Source organism: Apteryx mantelli, chromosome 1 (assembly GCF_036417845.1).
Source record: "Apteryx mantelli isolate bAptMan1 chromosome 1, bAptMan1.hap1, whole genome shotgun sequence".
Taxonomy (NCBI): Eukaryota; Metazoa; Chordata; class Aves; order Apterygiformes; family Apterygidae; genus Apteryx; species Apteryx mantelli.
The window spans coordinates 13037367-13055010 of record NC_089978.1 but is presented as its reverse complement, the minus strand read 5'-3'; the positions used below and the strand labels follow the sequence as shown (position 1 = coordinate 13055010).

General features: G+C 40.4%; 1 long non-coding RNA gene across 1 annotated transcript; it reads left to right on the top strand.

Annotated features, from left to right (window-relative positions):
* Positions 1–3583: 3583 nt before the first annotated feature.
* On the top strand, positions 3584–17285 carry LOC106495512 (uncharacterized). Its single transcript, XR_001294463.2, has 3 exons — positions 3584–3655; positions 16594–16758; positions 16892–17285. It is a non-coding gene; the product is annotated as an uncharacterized lncRNA (long non-coding RNA).
* Positions 17286–17644: the final 359 nt, after the last annotated feature.

Here is a 17644-nt window from a genome sequence, read left to right as displayed (position 1 = left end):
TTTCATATCGGCCAGCTATTGACCCCTTGTGTGGCATTCTGGGCTAACCTGGGAAGTATTTTATTCTTTTTATTGAGAATATGGACCTTACATGTGTAATTTCAATTCTTTAATTCACCCCGCTGAGACCAGACTTTGTGATGCCTGTCAGAGGTGCATAAATAAGCACTCTGGATCACATCCTTGCATCATTAAGTGTGTATTTTTCCCTTTGCTTTTGACCATCGGGGAAAGATATGAGCTCTATTTCATACTTGCAAGCTGCGTGTTCATTCATTTTGATTCACTGTGGTCAAGTTACAAGCTCTTAAAAAAACCCTTATCTCTTCTACTAAGCCATCCACTTAAATCAGAGATAATAAATTTTAATAAACATTGATATTTCCCCCAGAGTTTATAATATCTTTTAACAAGCAATTTTGCTGTGATCTTTGAGTTATTTCCTCTAATAGATGACTTCCCTGTTGCCAGGGCTGATTCTGTCTCAAAATGTATTAATCTAACCCACATGTACACTTTAGTTAAATGTTTCTTGGCAGACGTCCACCACTGAAATCAAGTGCTGAACACCACAGAGTATTTTTTTAATTGGACATAAAATTCATAGTTTTTGTATCATATCATTCCTTGCTATACAGTATTTCCAATTAGATTTAATGAGCTCATTTTCAGGACAAGCTGGCCAAACCAGTGCTATTGCTAATTTACAGAGGCTACAGAAAAAGTCACTTTCATATCTTCTTTCCTAATTTTCTTTTCTTATTCTAGGAAATCTTTCTTAATTCTTTCCTAATCCTATTCCCTTTCCTAATTTCTTTCCTAAATTAAATCTTTCTGGAAAATACTATTGTTTCTTTTTCTTTTAGTGCATGAATATACAAAAGCATAATTTGAAAATAAAATGTTTGTCTAGTCTATAATTTGCAATGATTGCTGCAATATCTTTGGTTTTTATTTGTTAAAGATAACTCTATAGCGTATTCTTATATCACATTGGTAAAACCAAGGTAAATAACACGATGACTGGGGAACAAGTAGCAATGTAGCTATCAATACATGAATTGCACAAGCCAGCTTGAGATCCTGGGTAAACAGTTGGCAGCTGGTGCCTAAGCTACTCTAGCTATACTGCCTGCTAAAATCTAGCGTAAAGACGTTCTTAGTTAATATAGAACTAGCTTAACAATGTTTTTTTCTGGAAGAATGATCTCACTGGACACAGTCGTGCTGGCTAAGCTAGGAGGGGAAGCATCAGCCGTACTGACTGATGCACGTGACCTTGCAAGCTAAACAGTCCTGAGCTGGCCCACACTGGACTCTAACTACTGTGGACCTAAGTCAAGAGATCACGGCTAAACCCCTGGGAAGACGAGGGCATGGAAAACAAAACAGATGAAAGACTTGATTTGGCCTTTTCATCACTGCAGTGCTGACAGAGCAGATAAGGAAGCAGACTGGAAAGTTATTAGCTGAAGATGCAATGCAAAATGTCAGTGTTAAGACATGGGTGAAAAGAGTGGTATTCAGAAAGAAAAAGGAGATCCAGACACTTGAGACAGTGATTCACAGAGGAGGGTTCTCTCTAAAAAGCAGATACCATTTTATGTGGTACCTTTCTATCTTCTAGTCTCCATCTAATGTCCATGAATAAGGGACAGAAAGTCTTTCCGACTGTGACGGTGGGGTTGCAGTTTGGTGGGATGGCTGCTGCTGGGACGGGCAGCCCTGCTCGCCCCCTCTCCCCTGCGCTGGGCTGCATGGCCTCCTGCCCTCCTTTTCCTCGGCTGATTTGTTTAGGCAGCATGCTTGTCCTAGCAGGATCGCTTTCTACAGCTGCAAAATGGGAATGATACATCCATTTTTTGTAAAATGCATTAAGAACTACCAACATGAACCTCAGAACAGGAGTGCAAAGTATTGCCTTTTTGCTTGCCTTTACTTGTTTTTTGACAGTTTCACAACACAAGGATGTTGTGTCCTAGGCCATGATCATTTCATGAATTGTTAGTTCTGAGTTACTACGAACTTAAAAAGTTATGTTCTGTTTGTATTGGATAGACATACAGTAAGGCTTTCATGTCTAATATCCTTGCTACTCCTTACTAAGATGTTTCTCACTTATATACAGAAATGAGACAGAAAAATGTTAAAAGGATGGTATGAAAACTGCAGATCACTTCTGGCAATAATTACTCCACCTATCTGTCCACCTTTTTGTTTGTGTCTATTTTATTCTCTCTCACTGTATATATAACAACAAATTACTTAGCAAAATCAAAGCTGCTTATTTTAAACTCACAGTGCTCTCTTTTGAGCTATACACAAACAAGCAGCACAGTGGAGGAATATACGCACATTATGCACTTGGTAATGTTTTGGTGGTAACTTATTTATACGCATCCAGGTAGACCAGTCTTCCTTTCCTAATGAAAGTAGTCATGGGAAAATTGCTAGAGGTGCTATAATGAAAGCCAATATATTATGATATGTCTTTAGCAGAGTGGGTTAAGCATGAGTGCCTCGTGTGTTAACTGTTTCTTTCACCTGTACAGTACGAATTTGGCAGCAACAATAACAACGTATTAGCATTTTACACAGCAAAGAGTCAACATTAACTAAATATCCTTGCAACATTCCCCTGAGAGAGGAGAACATCATTAACCTCTTTCACAGGCGAGGAAACAACATCGGATTAGCATTGTAACTCCATTGATTTCTGCGGAGTTACTCCAGACTTACACCAGTAGAAATGAGATTAACATTAGTCCCCAAAAAGATTAAGCTATTTTATTCATGGTTATACAGTCACACAGCTACACGCTAGAAATAATGGCCCTGTATCTAGAAAGGTCTGCATCCTATGGAAATAAATGAAGAAGAATAAATTACTTTTTGATGAACTTCTACTTGACCAGAAATGTGAATGTTTTTCTGGGTAAATTTAACAGCAGCAAAGAATAATGGGCTTCCAAAACTGCCAATGAGCAAAGAATGTGAGGTAAAAGCCTTTTTGTATGCAAATACTTTATTGTGTTTGGGTTTTTTCTTTTTCTTTTTGAAAGCAAAAGCACAATGGGGCATTGGCTATTTCAATATACATATGAATATCCAGAATTCACTTTCCACATACAGTTATTCCACAGCCCTGGTGGTACCTGAGAGCATCTGAGGTCTGGGGTAAAGTGAGAGCGTGCCGACTTCTCTGCACTGAGTGCTCTGCACAAGTGAGGGGTCTACACTATTTTGGCAAAAATAGTAACTCTTTTAGCAAGATATCTCTTCCTTCCCAAGTAAGTGGTGTCAACAGCATTATTTGTGAAGCAGTATGTCTGGAAAACACTTACAAACACAACTATCATGTCTCCTAGTTACTTTATTCCTAATGTATCCATTAAAAAAGTGCTTCGCTGTCAGTTATAATACACTCAGGGCAAGCCTGGGAAGTAGAGCTGAAATTCAGCCTTACCCAGAGGATCAGCACAAAGCTGAATACGCAAGCCTCACTCCAAACAAGGTCAGGTCCCACGCGCGAATGTCCTCGTTGCGGGCGGCGCTAGAGGGCTGAACGGGCAGCGCGCTGGCCAGGGCCCTCGCCACCGCGGCGCCGCACCCTGAGAACTGGAATTCCTTCCTGAAACCAGCTAAGGAGGCAACTGTAAGTAAATCTTTAGTATTCCAGACAAAATACGATTGGACCTGCAAACTGAAAAACTCCTTTCTGGGTCAGAGACCAACATGAAGGGCGAATTTTATGAACCAACTCAGTGATAGCGGTTACACTGCACAGACACAAATTCTTCTGAAATCTGGTCTGCACTGCTGAAACTTAGAGCTAATAATCCATTGGGTTTGATACTCTTATCACACTCAAGACCCCTTTAATACACGTTTCTCAATAAAACAAACAGCCCAGTGAATCATAATATTTAAAGCATTTAAAATTTGAAAATCTAAATAGGAAATAAAACATTTCTTCAGAAACTGTTTCTCACATTGAACTCCTTCCAATGGCAAGTTCCACAAGAAAACCAATTATGTAAAATTGACTGCAAGGCAAACTTTGAGTTAGAAAATTAAATCCATTCATACTTTAGCAGACCTCTAGAGACTACAGTCCATTTCCAGAAATTTGCAGAGATAAGAATCAGAGGTTGAGAAAACCCTACTAATCAAAGGCTGCATTTTAAAAACTATGTATTGGTTATTTATAGTACCTTATCTAAGTAACCATTACTGTATAGTAGTCAAAGAAGTATTCACTAATAATTAATATTTGAAACCTCAAATTGTGAAACTGTTTTAGGAAAATATTTATCACTGTTTCATTATTTCCATTATCCATGAGTGCTGCTTTTATTTCTCTGTCAGGGATGCTTTTTCGCCATACAACTTATCCCCAGGTGGGATTTTTATGTCTCACACAGCCACACTTGAATGCATGAGAGGCTGGCAAGTCTAACAGATTTTCCATGGAAAACTTTTCTTTTTCTTTAACAATAGTAATAACAACCTGGCTATACAATAAATTAGAAAGCCTTTGGATTACCTGGATTAGCCAAATAGGCAAGAGGGTGGATTCTATTTTATTGGCTGATATTTGCTTATTTAAGGTAAAGCATGTTCACTTTTACTTTCAATTCATTGTACTACTAAAAAATAATTGGTTTTGGGTGCTACAAGCTGTAACTCATTCTCCCTAGGGAAAATCTATGCTTTATATATGGATCTGTATTCTTATGTGGTGGGGATGTGCCATATCCCATTCCCTCCCTTCTCCGGTTTCTCCCACACAGTGATCACAGGACCGTGGGGTGAGTCACCGGGACTGGCTGATGGCATGGAAGAGTATTCGTTTTCATGGTTAATGCGCCACCAGACTGGCCAGAGGACTCAACTTACCCCAAGGTTACATTCACCCACATTTAAAGCACTCAGCCTCCTGTTAAGCTTGTTTCCTAGCACAGGCTTCTCATAATATAAATTGGCAAGTGAGTCTGGGGTACAACAGGATCAGGCCTGTGCTTAACCAAGAGTTTGAGGCTTTGATTCCTTCAGAACAGAGCTCTCTTAGCTTTCCTTGGGGTTTTCTAGAGCATGGAGAGGGAACTGCGGAAAACGCATGTTGTCAAGGTTAGCAAAAATACCTGCAGGATTTATCTTATGGTTTCCTTACAAAATGCGATGTAAAATGCTGCAAGACAGCGTTTCGCATAGCTACTGCAATAGTGGTTGAATGAATGTACATAGTTTTATCACACAGTTTAGAAGTCACATTTTGCAAATGTGGTCCTAATCTCCTAAATCTCACCATTTATGCAAGACTTATTTTGACAACAAAAGATGACGGGGAGTCTAAATCACTTTTAGGATAAAGTGATGCTTCCAGTTCAGCAACTAGAATTTTCACATGTCCCTCCTCTTCAAAGTGCCTTGTGGCTGATGTACACATATGGAAATTAGAGGATGTGGGTCCCAGCTCTTCCACAGATCTTTTTTTTTTATCCTTGGACAAACCACACAAGGCCTGATCCAACTCCTTCTGCAGTCAATGGGAACAACTCCAGTTGACTTCAGAGAGATTGGTTCAGGCCCTTAATCTCTCTGAACATACTCCTATTCAAACAAGCAGCAGACATTGATATAAGCAGAGAAAGGGAGAGTGACACAAATCTCTTTCCAAACAAAGGAGATTCATGGGCCAATTGGAATTACAGCCCATTTATATTCTTTAATGAGCTGCATGATCCAGTAATAATTGTGTCTTATGCTTTTCCTAATGCTCTTAAGGCATTTCAAAATCAATTAACAGCTCGAGCGCGTCATCACTACAGAACATTTTGCAATAATCCATTAGGGACTGATGCAGAGTGAGCTCTCCATTACTGCTAAACACACGGTTACACCACCAGCATCCACGCCAAGCAGGCAGGCTTCGGGTTTTCTAACAAAGGTTATGCATTCCCTGCAAGCATATTGTCAGGGCTTTCTACTCCGCTCCCTCCAGCCCCCCTGAAATTTTTCATCTCCCTCAGGGGAGATTAATAAAATCCAGTGTTGCTGTGCTGCATTACCTTTAATTCAAATACTTAGGACAAGATGGATTATCGAAAATGTCATCTAGAGCAGTTATATCCCTGGATTGGAAGTCCGTCCCTAGAATGACATCATGTATTTCTGAAACCTTTCCCTACAGCTCTGTGAGTAAGACTTTCAGATATACCCTTCCTGCCTCTCAAGTCTTAGTACTCCTCCTATTTTTTCCAGTTAATAGTCCTGGACACATCACTGCCTTCTCAGATCAAGCACAGCGTAAGAGGGAGAGAGAGCTGTCTAGGTTCCTCCTGGCTGTTGCAAGGTCTAGCAGTTAAGTGCCTGGCTCCCATAGCTATTTAGAGCAACAGTAATGCATTTATGCTCCTTTTATTCCAGAGGTAAGGGCTGCTGGATCTAAAATTCAAGCTTGCACCTAAAGAGCTCCCTCACCTGGCAAAAGTAGGCTATCCCCTCTCCATGTGAGAGGTTGGTGGCTCTCCACGCTCCTCTTCTGCCCAGCAACAGTTTGTGCCTTCCTGTCTGCAGTCTGATATAACCATCTTGCTCTGAGATCAGCAGTGGGAACTTACAGTATGATTTATACGGAAAAAAGCTTCTTGTTCAAAGATTAAAATTCCTTTAAATGTCTGACATTGGGCCCCCATGCTGCCAACATCACACAGGGTGTAACTTTTCAGCAGTTTAAGCAAGACCTGTTTTGGTTTTACACAGACGGCACACAGTCTGTTATTAATCTTTTGCACGAGAGACATGGCAGTTTCCCCACTGCTATGCCAGACAATATGGTTTGATTGCTTCTGCGTCCTGTCAAGTCTCCAACTGTAAATGTGTAATATGAAATGAAGGGAGCAGAATAACAGATAGAAGGATCTGCTGCGGCAGTTAAAACAATACTGGGGTAATTAAGGATTGGTATCTTTATGTGAAACAAAATAAACTTGCTGTTTGGCTGGTTTGATTGGCACTGCAAGATTTAAGGTTACTGATCTCACAAACTCTGTGAGAAAGCTGGAAGAGAAAATTCATCTTAAACCAGGAAAGATTAAAACTACACGGGAATATTTAATTTATTTAAAGGTTTTAGGGAAAGATTTTTCCTCCAAGCAGAAACAGGAATAGGAAATGTTTTTGCGGCAGCAGCAGCTATAGCAGCAAGTTAAATGGTGAGACGCCATCTGATCTTTTTGCTAACATGTACTGCATTGTTCCTATGTGCTCAGACCTGTGACAAACGTAGCAGTAAGGAAGGAGAATGAATGCCACTGGCAGAAAAAACTCACAGCAGTACATAAAACACGAGGAATTCCTCCTGTGTGTGCCACATTTGTAAAAAAAGCCAAGAGCTCCTTCTTTCCCCTCACCGAAAAAAACCATGAAATAATGTCTAGAAGAGGAGTGCTGAATCGTGAATTGCTATTATGAATGCTGTATCATTCGGCTTCAGAAGGCTGCAGCCCCGGCTCCTGGAGCACAGCCTGCTTTGCACAGGAAGGCACCGGCATCCACGCAGTGAAGTGAAGCTTGCTGTTAGGTATCTGCTCCGTAACTCCTGCTCTTTTGCATGTCTTGCGGAGATTATATTTGCTCATGGCGCCCTACAGCTCTGCAAAGTGTCGGTCTCTCCTGTGTCCAGCTGCACCTCTTTGCCTATCAGAGCCATGAATTCCTGAGTCTTTAACTGCATATTTACAAAGTAATGATCTCTCTCCTTTGGAGAAGGAGCACAGCCTGCATGCAACTGTTAAGTTATACCCATAGTTGTGCAGCGTATGCAGTGTATGTGAGGAAAGGGGGAATTGTAGAAACATAGATACCCGTTGCTTTCAAATGGGATATATGACCAATAAAGAAAACAAAATGTCCTTTGAGAAGATCAAGGAAAAATAGAATGAAACAATTCCAGAATATTGCTTCTCCTTCCTGCTATTCATGTCTTATCTTGTACACAGAGTCATCTACTCTCTCTTTTACATGAGGAAGATATTCATGCAGTGCTAGCCTCACTCAAACTGAAAATATTCTTACTTTATTTCCCAAAGTGAAGGTGTCAATTGAACCAACTCATCAACTGGAAATTGCTGTACCTGAGCCAACCCAAGCTTTCCATGCTGTCAAGTGAATGATGCACGTTGCTGACAAGCTCGACGGAACAGGCCATTTCACAGTTGTGAGCTTCAGAGTGACTGAGCCAATGTAGGTTTTCAAGAGCACACTTTCCCAAAGAGCTACTGCTTCGCCTTCCCTTCGCTACCCAGCAAGCATTAGGCGCTCTCTACCTGCTTTCCTTCAGTGTGAAGAGAAAAACTGCAGTAATTATTTCTAATAATGATTGACACTAGAGGAAGGCATATTAATATGAGCAGTGGTCTTGTGACTGACATAACGCTAGGAGATTAGGTTCAAGGCTAAGCTCTGTGGGGCCACTGGACGGTCCTGATAAGTCAGTTTGACCTCCCAGCTCCCTGCTAAGGAGCCTGGGTGAGAACGCAGTCCGGGACAAAGTGGCCTAGTTGCTTCCTTCGCCTTAAAGATTTGAACTCGTTTTCCCGTGACACAGCCATAATGATGAGGTTATAGAGTATTCTGAATGTGTGTCTTTGGCCACCTTGGAATAAATCATATTCAAGGGCACCAGAGAGAGAATGGCTCTGCAACTGAGTAAGGTAGACATTGGGAGAGGGGAAGAGGCTTCCAGTCTGTTCTCCAGGGAATATATGAGTACTTAATTTACTAAGTTCCTGATTGAAAATTGAAGATGAATGCTAGGCAGGCAGCGCACAATGACACAGGCTTAAATTTGGTCATAACACTACCTGGGGCCAAACCGCTCTGGTGCAGAAGCACCTTACTCTCCTACTCGCTTCTCTGATGTGCACCACGATCCTCAGCAACATCAAACCGGAATCAATGCAATACTCCAGAGTAATTCACGTTTTTATAGGATCAAATACAACTGCACATGTGTAGTGCAGCGGAGGAGTACATGCCTCTACCTACTAATACAGAGCCAGGCAACTGCATGCTCCTTGGATGCACAGAGTGCTGTTTAATCTTTTAAATCAGCCCCTGCTACATTGCTGGGCAATAAGGTCAGGATATGGCAAGTCTCAGTAGATCTCTAAGATGAAGTGCAAACTATTTCCAGCTGTATTGGTTTTGGTAATGGTCTTGACAGAGGTATTCTGAATAGTAACACTTAGCAAAAATGACTAATTCAATCCTCAGAAAATAGTAGAAGATTCCCATTGATTTCAGAGACTCAGAGAAGTTACATACTCTAGAGAAGCAGTCTTCAACTTTGAGAATCAGTTATAAAATAGGTCAGTTACACTTTTTATTGAAACAATTTCCTTTGGAAAGTGCCATTTCCACAAAAGTTTTTTTTTTTTTTTTAATGAAACACTATAAATTCAGAACAATTTCTATTAGGAAATAGTGAAAATCTTCCTCTTTCAATATTTTCAGAATGAGAAGTGCTGATTTTTAATTTCAATACTGTTTGTCTTTTAGAGATGATGCTCATATAAAAAAATTAAATTGAAACAAAATATTTGGAATATATTGAAATAAGGCATCTGACGATCTAAAAGTAGTATCTTTTTATTTAATACTTTAACAAAGACAAATATTGCCCCCCATCTCCCTCTCCCCCCAAAAAAGGAAAAGAAGCATTTATCCCACTTGGAATAAGGAAAACTTCTGCCTCATTGGGAATAAGAAGAGCTTATTTCAAGATTTTCATAGAATGAAAAAAATATTTCCCAGCCAACTCTACCAAATAGACTACTGTGTCTCAAAGCTGTAAATGTAGTTTTCAGATCTTGCATCTATTTTTTGTTTGTAGTGATGGCATGATTATATCTGTAGAGGTAAGTCAGGTTTTCCATGACAACAGTGTGTACTTCTACATTTCTAGCTAGTGGTAGTTCTTGAAAACACAAGTATAAGAGAATACAGAAAAGAATCTTCCTAGCAACAGAAAAAAACAGCAAGAATCTAAAGAGGCAAAATTAGGTAATGCATAGAGTAGCGGAGCTTGTTCAAGTAGGTAATTGTATTAGTATTGACTCAGTGTAACCATATCTCTTTCATAAACGAACGCTTTGCATGACTGGTTTTCTGTGAGTATAAATGCATTGGATTTTTTCTTGTATTGAATTTTACAGAAAAAAAACCAACTACATAGATGGAGGTGAAAAAAGCCAAGCCCTAATATTTTGAGAGAGGGAGTATGAAACACACATAGCAACGAATCCAAATGCAACCAGACGTTATTACACCTGCTAGGGTGCATAATCATGCTCATCTCCATTGGGAAAGATCCCAAAGCAGAACTCCAAATCTGAAGCAATCAGGCACATCCTATTTCAAATATCCTTCCCCACCTCCCACACATGCCACTGACTGTGAGTTTCTATGTGGGTCCTCTTTAAAACCTGAATTTCAGGCCCAGCTCTTGCCATTGTGAGAGTGCTCCTGTAGTCCCTGCTCATGCTGATTAGCACCTACTCATGTGAGTAATTAGACTGAAGGAGAAGGGAGGAGGGGGTAAGAGTATCCCCCCCTTCACTTCTCTCAGTGCTGCAAAAAAGTACAGCATATATCTTTGCATTAGAAATAAAAGTCCTTGGGAAATTCTATAAAAAGATTATGAACTTAGCTTCTGGGATCTATGCAATTGAACCAATATGAACATCCACAGATATAATATCAGAAATTATATCCACAGATATAATGTGCAGAAAGACTTTGGAATTGAGCCCAGAGAGAATTGCTAATGTGAGAAAAAGTCCCTTATGTTTTTACTAAAATCCCAAAGTCTGACATTAATAAATAAAAGGGGTTTTAGGCTGGAAGTAAACTTGCATGGCCATATGAGGGAGAACTGGAAATTGCCTTACATTGACAACATCAGTGATATCACTGGAATCAATCGATCTACAGCCAAGATCTCGAATCCTTCACCCACAAATAACATACTGTAGCCAAAATCCGCTGCCCCCCGCCCTTCTGACAGAAACACACAGGTACACCTTACAGATGGAGTCAGGCTGATCTCTCTTCCCAGACCCAAATTTGCCTTGAACAAGACATACCTGCCAGCCATCTGAAATCTTTACCCTCTCAAACCACCAGTCCGTGCAATCCAGCATCCCATCTGTGACGCTTTGGACAAAGGAGGAAAAGATAAATAAAAGTACATCTGGCCAGTTCTGCATAGGCAAGTGAGGGGGCAAGGAAGAAAAAACTTCCCGAATACTCCAGGAAATTATCTGAAGCCCTGAGAGTAAGGTTAATAATAGACACTGTCCTAACGCAGAGTTGCAAGTGGCATGAGCAAAGCCAGGACGACGCACACAATGCTGTTCCCCGTGCCATGGCCCATGAAGAAAGCAAACAGCTCCACAGATTCACAAAAGGAACTGCAATGTCTCTATCCCCTAACCCCACGCACATAGGCTGTACGTTTCTTCCAGAAGATTGATTAATGTGTATTTTGTAAAAAAAAAAAGATATTAACTCTTACTTTTGAAAAAGATAAGTTATAAAGAAACCACCACTTCCTTGTTAAGGCATCCTACTGTTTAATTTTTCTCACAGATCGAATTTTATTTCAAGGCTGAATATACCCAGCTTTGACTTACAGCTTCTGGATTTTGCCACATCGTCGAATGCGAAGGCGCATAATTACAGTGACATCCATGTCAAAAAAGAGCAGGCCCCATTTCTTTGCTAAGCATACTGAGGACAAAGCTGGATAATACTGTTATATGATTTTCTCACAGGATTGGGGACACCTGCACTCCCTCTAATTATATTATTTTACTTTCCCAGTGGCTGTAAGGTGATCATCAGTGAAGCAGGAGGAAGCAGAAGGCTCCATTATGTGCCAGAAAGAATAAAGGGCTTGTTGTAAACACTAGCCATGTGCCAAATGCCACCGGACCTTTCTACAGATCATTGAACAGTCAACAGCTCTGGTCTGGAATTAGGCTAACAGTTTGGAGAAAAAGTCCTCAGCCGAATCAGCCATTTGGACACCTGGCTGCTATGATTTAGGAAAATTATAAAAGAGCTCACAGCATTAGTACGTTTATATACATAAGGGAGACATATTATCTGCTGAAAGTCATGGAATAGCACATCAGGTTTTAAAACTAGAACCTTTTTACACTTAGGTTTCTCCCAACTATCTTATCCTCTAACACTGAAGATAGCATACTGAGGATAACATCAACAACAAGAGAAAAAGTTGATGGCAGGTGTGAAAATCCTAAAGGAAATGACAGGAAGTGTTTGCCAGCTAAGTATATTTTTGTGACAAAAAAGAAAAATAGGAAATGTCAAACTATAACTAGAAGTAACTACAACTTTGTAAGTTAATAGAATTAATTTGCACTTGATTTAAATCTTTAGAAGTCTCAGCTCTTCCTGTAAATAGTCAACTTTCTTCAATTCCTCAAAGATCAATAGGAGTTGAAAGCATTTAGTAACTCGCAGGAAGTTGCTCAGCACTACACGGTTGTGTCTATAGTGCAGCTCTTGGAAGTCTTGCTGATACGACAGGTTCTTCACAGGGAACAAAATCTTGAAGCAAAGAAAATCTTTTCCCAAGCGTATGTCTTCAGGGATTCACCACAAGTCACATAAATGTTAAAATATTTATGATGATTGAATGTGAAAATGTTAAGCCTAGGCATCATCTTTCAGATTGGTTGTGATTTAGAGAGCTGCAGGTGTTGCTTTTGTAAATTTAATATAGTTCAGTGCCAAAAGAAGAGATAGCGTGAAAAATTATAAGTAGATCTACTAAAGCATTTATATCAATGGTCTCTACTGAAGAAAGCTTTGTCAACTTCCATGACTTATCTCTCCACTTCTGTAAAACATGGTGTACATGTAGCTGTCTAATCTGACTTTTAGTCACAATATTTAGCTACCTGAAAGATAAAGTATAATGTAACACCATACATTTCTGCTTTTACAGTCTGTCTCAGCTTTGGAGTTGTGAACCTTGGAAAGCAGATGACATACTCAAATATTATCAAGTAAATTTTGTATCTGTCATTTGATCCTTTGTGATAATGAAGGAAATGTAAAAAGACTAAACGTGCACCACAGAATTAGCCTGCAAAATAAAATAGTTATTCTAGTGTATACAACATATGAAATGTAAATTAGCTGTCAGAAGTTTCTGAATATATTTTTATGCTTTTAAGGTAAGTTTAGCCAAAGTTCTGGTGAAGTCATATTTCTATCTTTCAGATATCTTTCAAATATCTTTCAGAATATTATTCATTGTCCTTCTGAAAAAAGGAGTTTTGCTGTTCAAGAGTTCTCTTATAGACATAAAAAGGAGTTCTAGTGGAAAAGAATAGTGTCTTAGCTTTAAGTTCAGCTTTAGCTTCAAACACTGATAGATCAGAAATTCTCCTTGTCTAATTTAATATAATTTCATTGACTTCACTGGAGCTATGCCAGGTTTTATCAGCAGATGAATCTGATCTTTTGTTTTCTGTCATAATTCACATGACTCTTCTAAAGGTTATTTTAGTCTTTGTGCTAAGCAAACTGTCATAATTGTGAACCTGTTATCTAGAGTTCAGAAGAAAAGAGTCCTGCAGGGATGGCGACAACGCAAGCCACTTCTTTTACCTTGTCAATATGGCCCTACTTTCTGTGCAAACAACTTACCCCATGGCTTGTAAAGTCAGAAGAAAGCCCTGCAATGCTTTAATCTGACTCCCTGTCTACAGAGGTTGTCAGAACTCCTGGGCTCAGTTCCCAGGTGGACTGGAGCATGTGAAAAATGTCCAGTCTCAGCTCGGACATCACCAGCATTGCCATAATGTCATAGCAATTTGCACATCACCCTCTGTCCCTGTTTGTTTGTTTGCATATTTTTAATCTCACTCTTAATGTGAGTATGTTTAGCTTTAACTTTCATCTGGGAGTCTGAAGAGTCTGTTCCTGAAGTTTTGTTCTCCACACAGGTACTTTCAGTTCACAGTCAGTTCACTCCTTAAACTATCTCTTTGCTAAAATTTGTTTTACCACCCACAATTAGATTGAGCTCCAGGAGTCTTCTCTTTCCAGAAGAGAAAGAGTAATAAAGTCTCTGGGCCAGGTCAGTGAGTGGCATCTGTAATGAAGTTATCTCTGTAAACAAAATAAGAGCTAGATGCATTTCACATTTTTCAGAAACTACCAAAACACTTTCAGCCAGCAATAACTAATGGTCACTTCTGTTCTGAGCTAGGTGCTGAGCTAGAAAAGAAGACATTTGTTATCCATCACCTCAGGTACCATTTTTACCAGGCCAGAAAAAATTCAGGGCCTTATCTTTCACTGCTGAAATTACTCAGAGTTTGCCTTTGACTTCTCTGGAAACAGAATAGACTTGTAGGATGGGATTCATCTCACCCAGCTTTCAATGTCTAAATGTGATCTACTTGTTCAAGCACTCTTTATGGTCAGTAAAGATAACTTCCATGGCACCCTCCTCCCATCTAAAACTTGAGAGATGAGGATCACCCAGCATGAGTGTTTCAGATGACTAAGAGAGACTTCTTGGACACTCGGAGCGATAGCGTAAATGGGAGAAAGAAGACTGATGATGTGATTCAGGGAAGTTGTCACAGGAGTAAGGTCTGAATAGAGTGAACAGACAGTGTGGCCCCCAGAGGAAATCACAGAAAGGCAAAGGAGTTTCGGAAAGGCAGAAACACCAGCAGAACCCAGTGGTGGAAGTGCACAAAGGCGGGAGGGATTTGTTGCAGGTGTGCTGGATTTGGATAGCAATGTCCTGCACCCCCTGGAGAAAATAAAGTCTAGAACTGCTGGAGTCTGTGAAAATCAGTCACTGCGCTGATCCATAGAGCCTGGAGAACCAACATTTTTTTCTTCTTATCGGGAAATATTTTGCCATTTGGGAAAGATATTATCTGGGAGATTTTGCCGCTCTTCAGTAAGTTCTCAGAGAAGGAGAAAATTCTCCAGGGAAATGCCCTTGCAGTGTATATATGTATAAGCACTCATACAATTATATTTTGCATGTGAACTTGTAATAGTAACTACTACTATAGTTATTGCACAGCAAGTACTGTTTATGTATGAATTTTTCTTTCTTTCTCTCCATACACAAGCATATTTAAAAACATTTATGAATCCACATATATATATTTATAAAAAAAACCCTCAGCTGCTACTATCATAGCAGCAGCATACAAGAAAAGGAAAAATTACTAAATTTGGTGATACCATTTCCCATCCTGTTACAATACTGTGTATAAAATCTATAAATTCTAAGCAGGTTTAAGGGGGGATTACTGCACACTGATAACTCAAAGCAGTCTGAAAAGACTCTTTTATAGATTAAAAATAAAATTATAAACATTATAATACAACCCCGGCAGTAGATTTTGCATCTGCTTCCAAAGGAGGTGCAGGTTTATTAAAGAGCATGAATGTGCAATGTCTTAAAATTTTCACTGAGCTGTACTGCAGACTCCACTGCTGCAATCAATACTCCAAACAGCCCTATTTTTCTTGAACAAAAACCATACATATATCTGACATTTGAGGAAGCCAGGTGAATAAATCAATAACTAAACAAAAATGCACTTAATCATATCTGCTTGGGACAGATGCAGAATGGAAAATCCTATATGGTCCGCATATTGCCATCTGCTTAAAGGTTAGAAATGAATTTGTGTGTCCTAAATGACAACGTCCTGTTGTTACGGAGTGTTGCTAAAGCTAGAATGATTATAATAGCAATTAATTGTGTGCCAGCCAGCGTTAGACAGATCTATCGTTCTAACTCAGATATAGTTTGTTGTTAGGGTACTTTAGCACAAATACATCCATAACTTAATTACCAACAAATCATGCATTTAAAAAGTGTAACGGCTTTACTGGAGTATGTAGGAAAGATTCACACATTCAATTTAATCTTAAATCTACTGGGCTGCATTTTTTTACGTAGAGTCACCCCAAGGATGAGTTTAATATATACATACACTTTATCTTTCTGTAATGATTTTAGGTGCTGACCCTGTTTGGACATTTCTCAGGGCATTGCAGATTATCATTAAACATAATAGTTTAGTTAAATCATTATGGATAACTCTAGCGCCTTGGGCAAAAAATTCTATGTCCAAAGATATGTTTGTGCACAGAATGGCTGCTGTGTTTAAAGGTGCACCTTTACCTGACGTTACTTTCTAAAGCCCTTTGCGATAACCACAATACGAAGAGTGGTTTAGAGAAATGCAATTTTATTTCTTCTGTGCTTTAGCCCTAAGCATTTAATGTTATTTGAACATCAGCAACAGCACATCTTACAACTTCAAAGTCAGATTCTAATCTCAAACTGGCAGCGCGCCTTGAGATTAAAAATTCCTCCACAACTGGAAGAAACGGATGTTTTCAACAGAAAGACATGCACTAGGAGTTAACAGCATGACACTCTAATATCACTCAGGTAGAAGGTATATTAAGGTAATATTAAGGTTCCTGATATGAATTCTCTTACAGGAAACAAATTCTGAATTCTAAGAAAGACGTTAGGAAAAGAACGGCACCGTTAAGCTTGGGAAGAGTTTTGTAGCTGTTTTTAATCTGGAACAAGGGAGAGATTCCTTCCTGGTGACCTTTTCAATACAAACTCTACGTCTGGCTTCACGAAACCAGGAAGTCCAGGTAATGTCTTATATTTTCAAAATGTGTAATCCTGAAAAGAAGAAAATGCAAATGGCTGGCTGAGATCTCTATTTTCTCCTACTTACAGCTACTGCCTCTTTAGGAACACAGTAAGATTTCTTTGCCTCAGCAGAAAGAAGAGTATTGCTGTGGTGGAGTCAGCTTCAACCATGGAAACTGCGAAGCGGCTACCAGATGTTTTGGGGTCCTGTTGGCACCGAGACAACAACAGCTCAGGCTGGGTGCAACAGGGTCTCTCAGCCAGTTCAATGCTGCCCCTATCGCCATTCAGTTGGCGTTCCTGGAGGATGTGTGGATCGCTCTCCGGTTTTATTTTAGGCCAATTATTTCCAAGTTTGACCAACTCCGCACGCAGCAATAAAGCATTGCCATCCTGCTGATCCCCATGAAAGCAATTGCTGTTATATATTCACCTATTTTGGCACTCTGTTATTTAATTAACTGATAAATGCAGTATTGCATGAACTGAAATAGCGCTTTAATTGCAAAATTAAACGGAGATTTACACATGGACTGCAAGTGATTTCTATAATCGCCCTCACAGCCGGCTCCCGCGCAGCTGTCCCGTACAGGGAGCGAGACGACACGTGAGGGCTGCGCGGCGGGAGCGCGGGGCCCCCGCGAAACCCCGCCAAACGGCACCGGGGGGGGAGGACCAGGCGGGGCTTTCCCCCAAGGCGCGGCCGACCCGGGGCTGCCGCAAGCGGCCCCCGCCGCTGCCCTCCCGGCCGGCGCGTGGCTGGGGCGGCGGCGGCGGCGCGGCGCCTCCCCGCGGGCCCTGGCGGGGGATCGGGCGCGGCCCGGGGCAGCGGGTCCCCCGGCGGGCGGCAGAGGGCGCCCCGCGCTCCGCCAGCGCGGGGCCGGG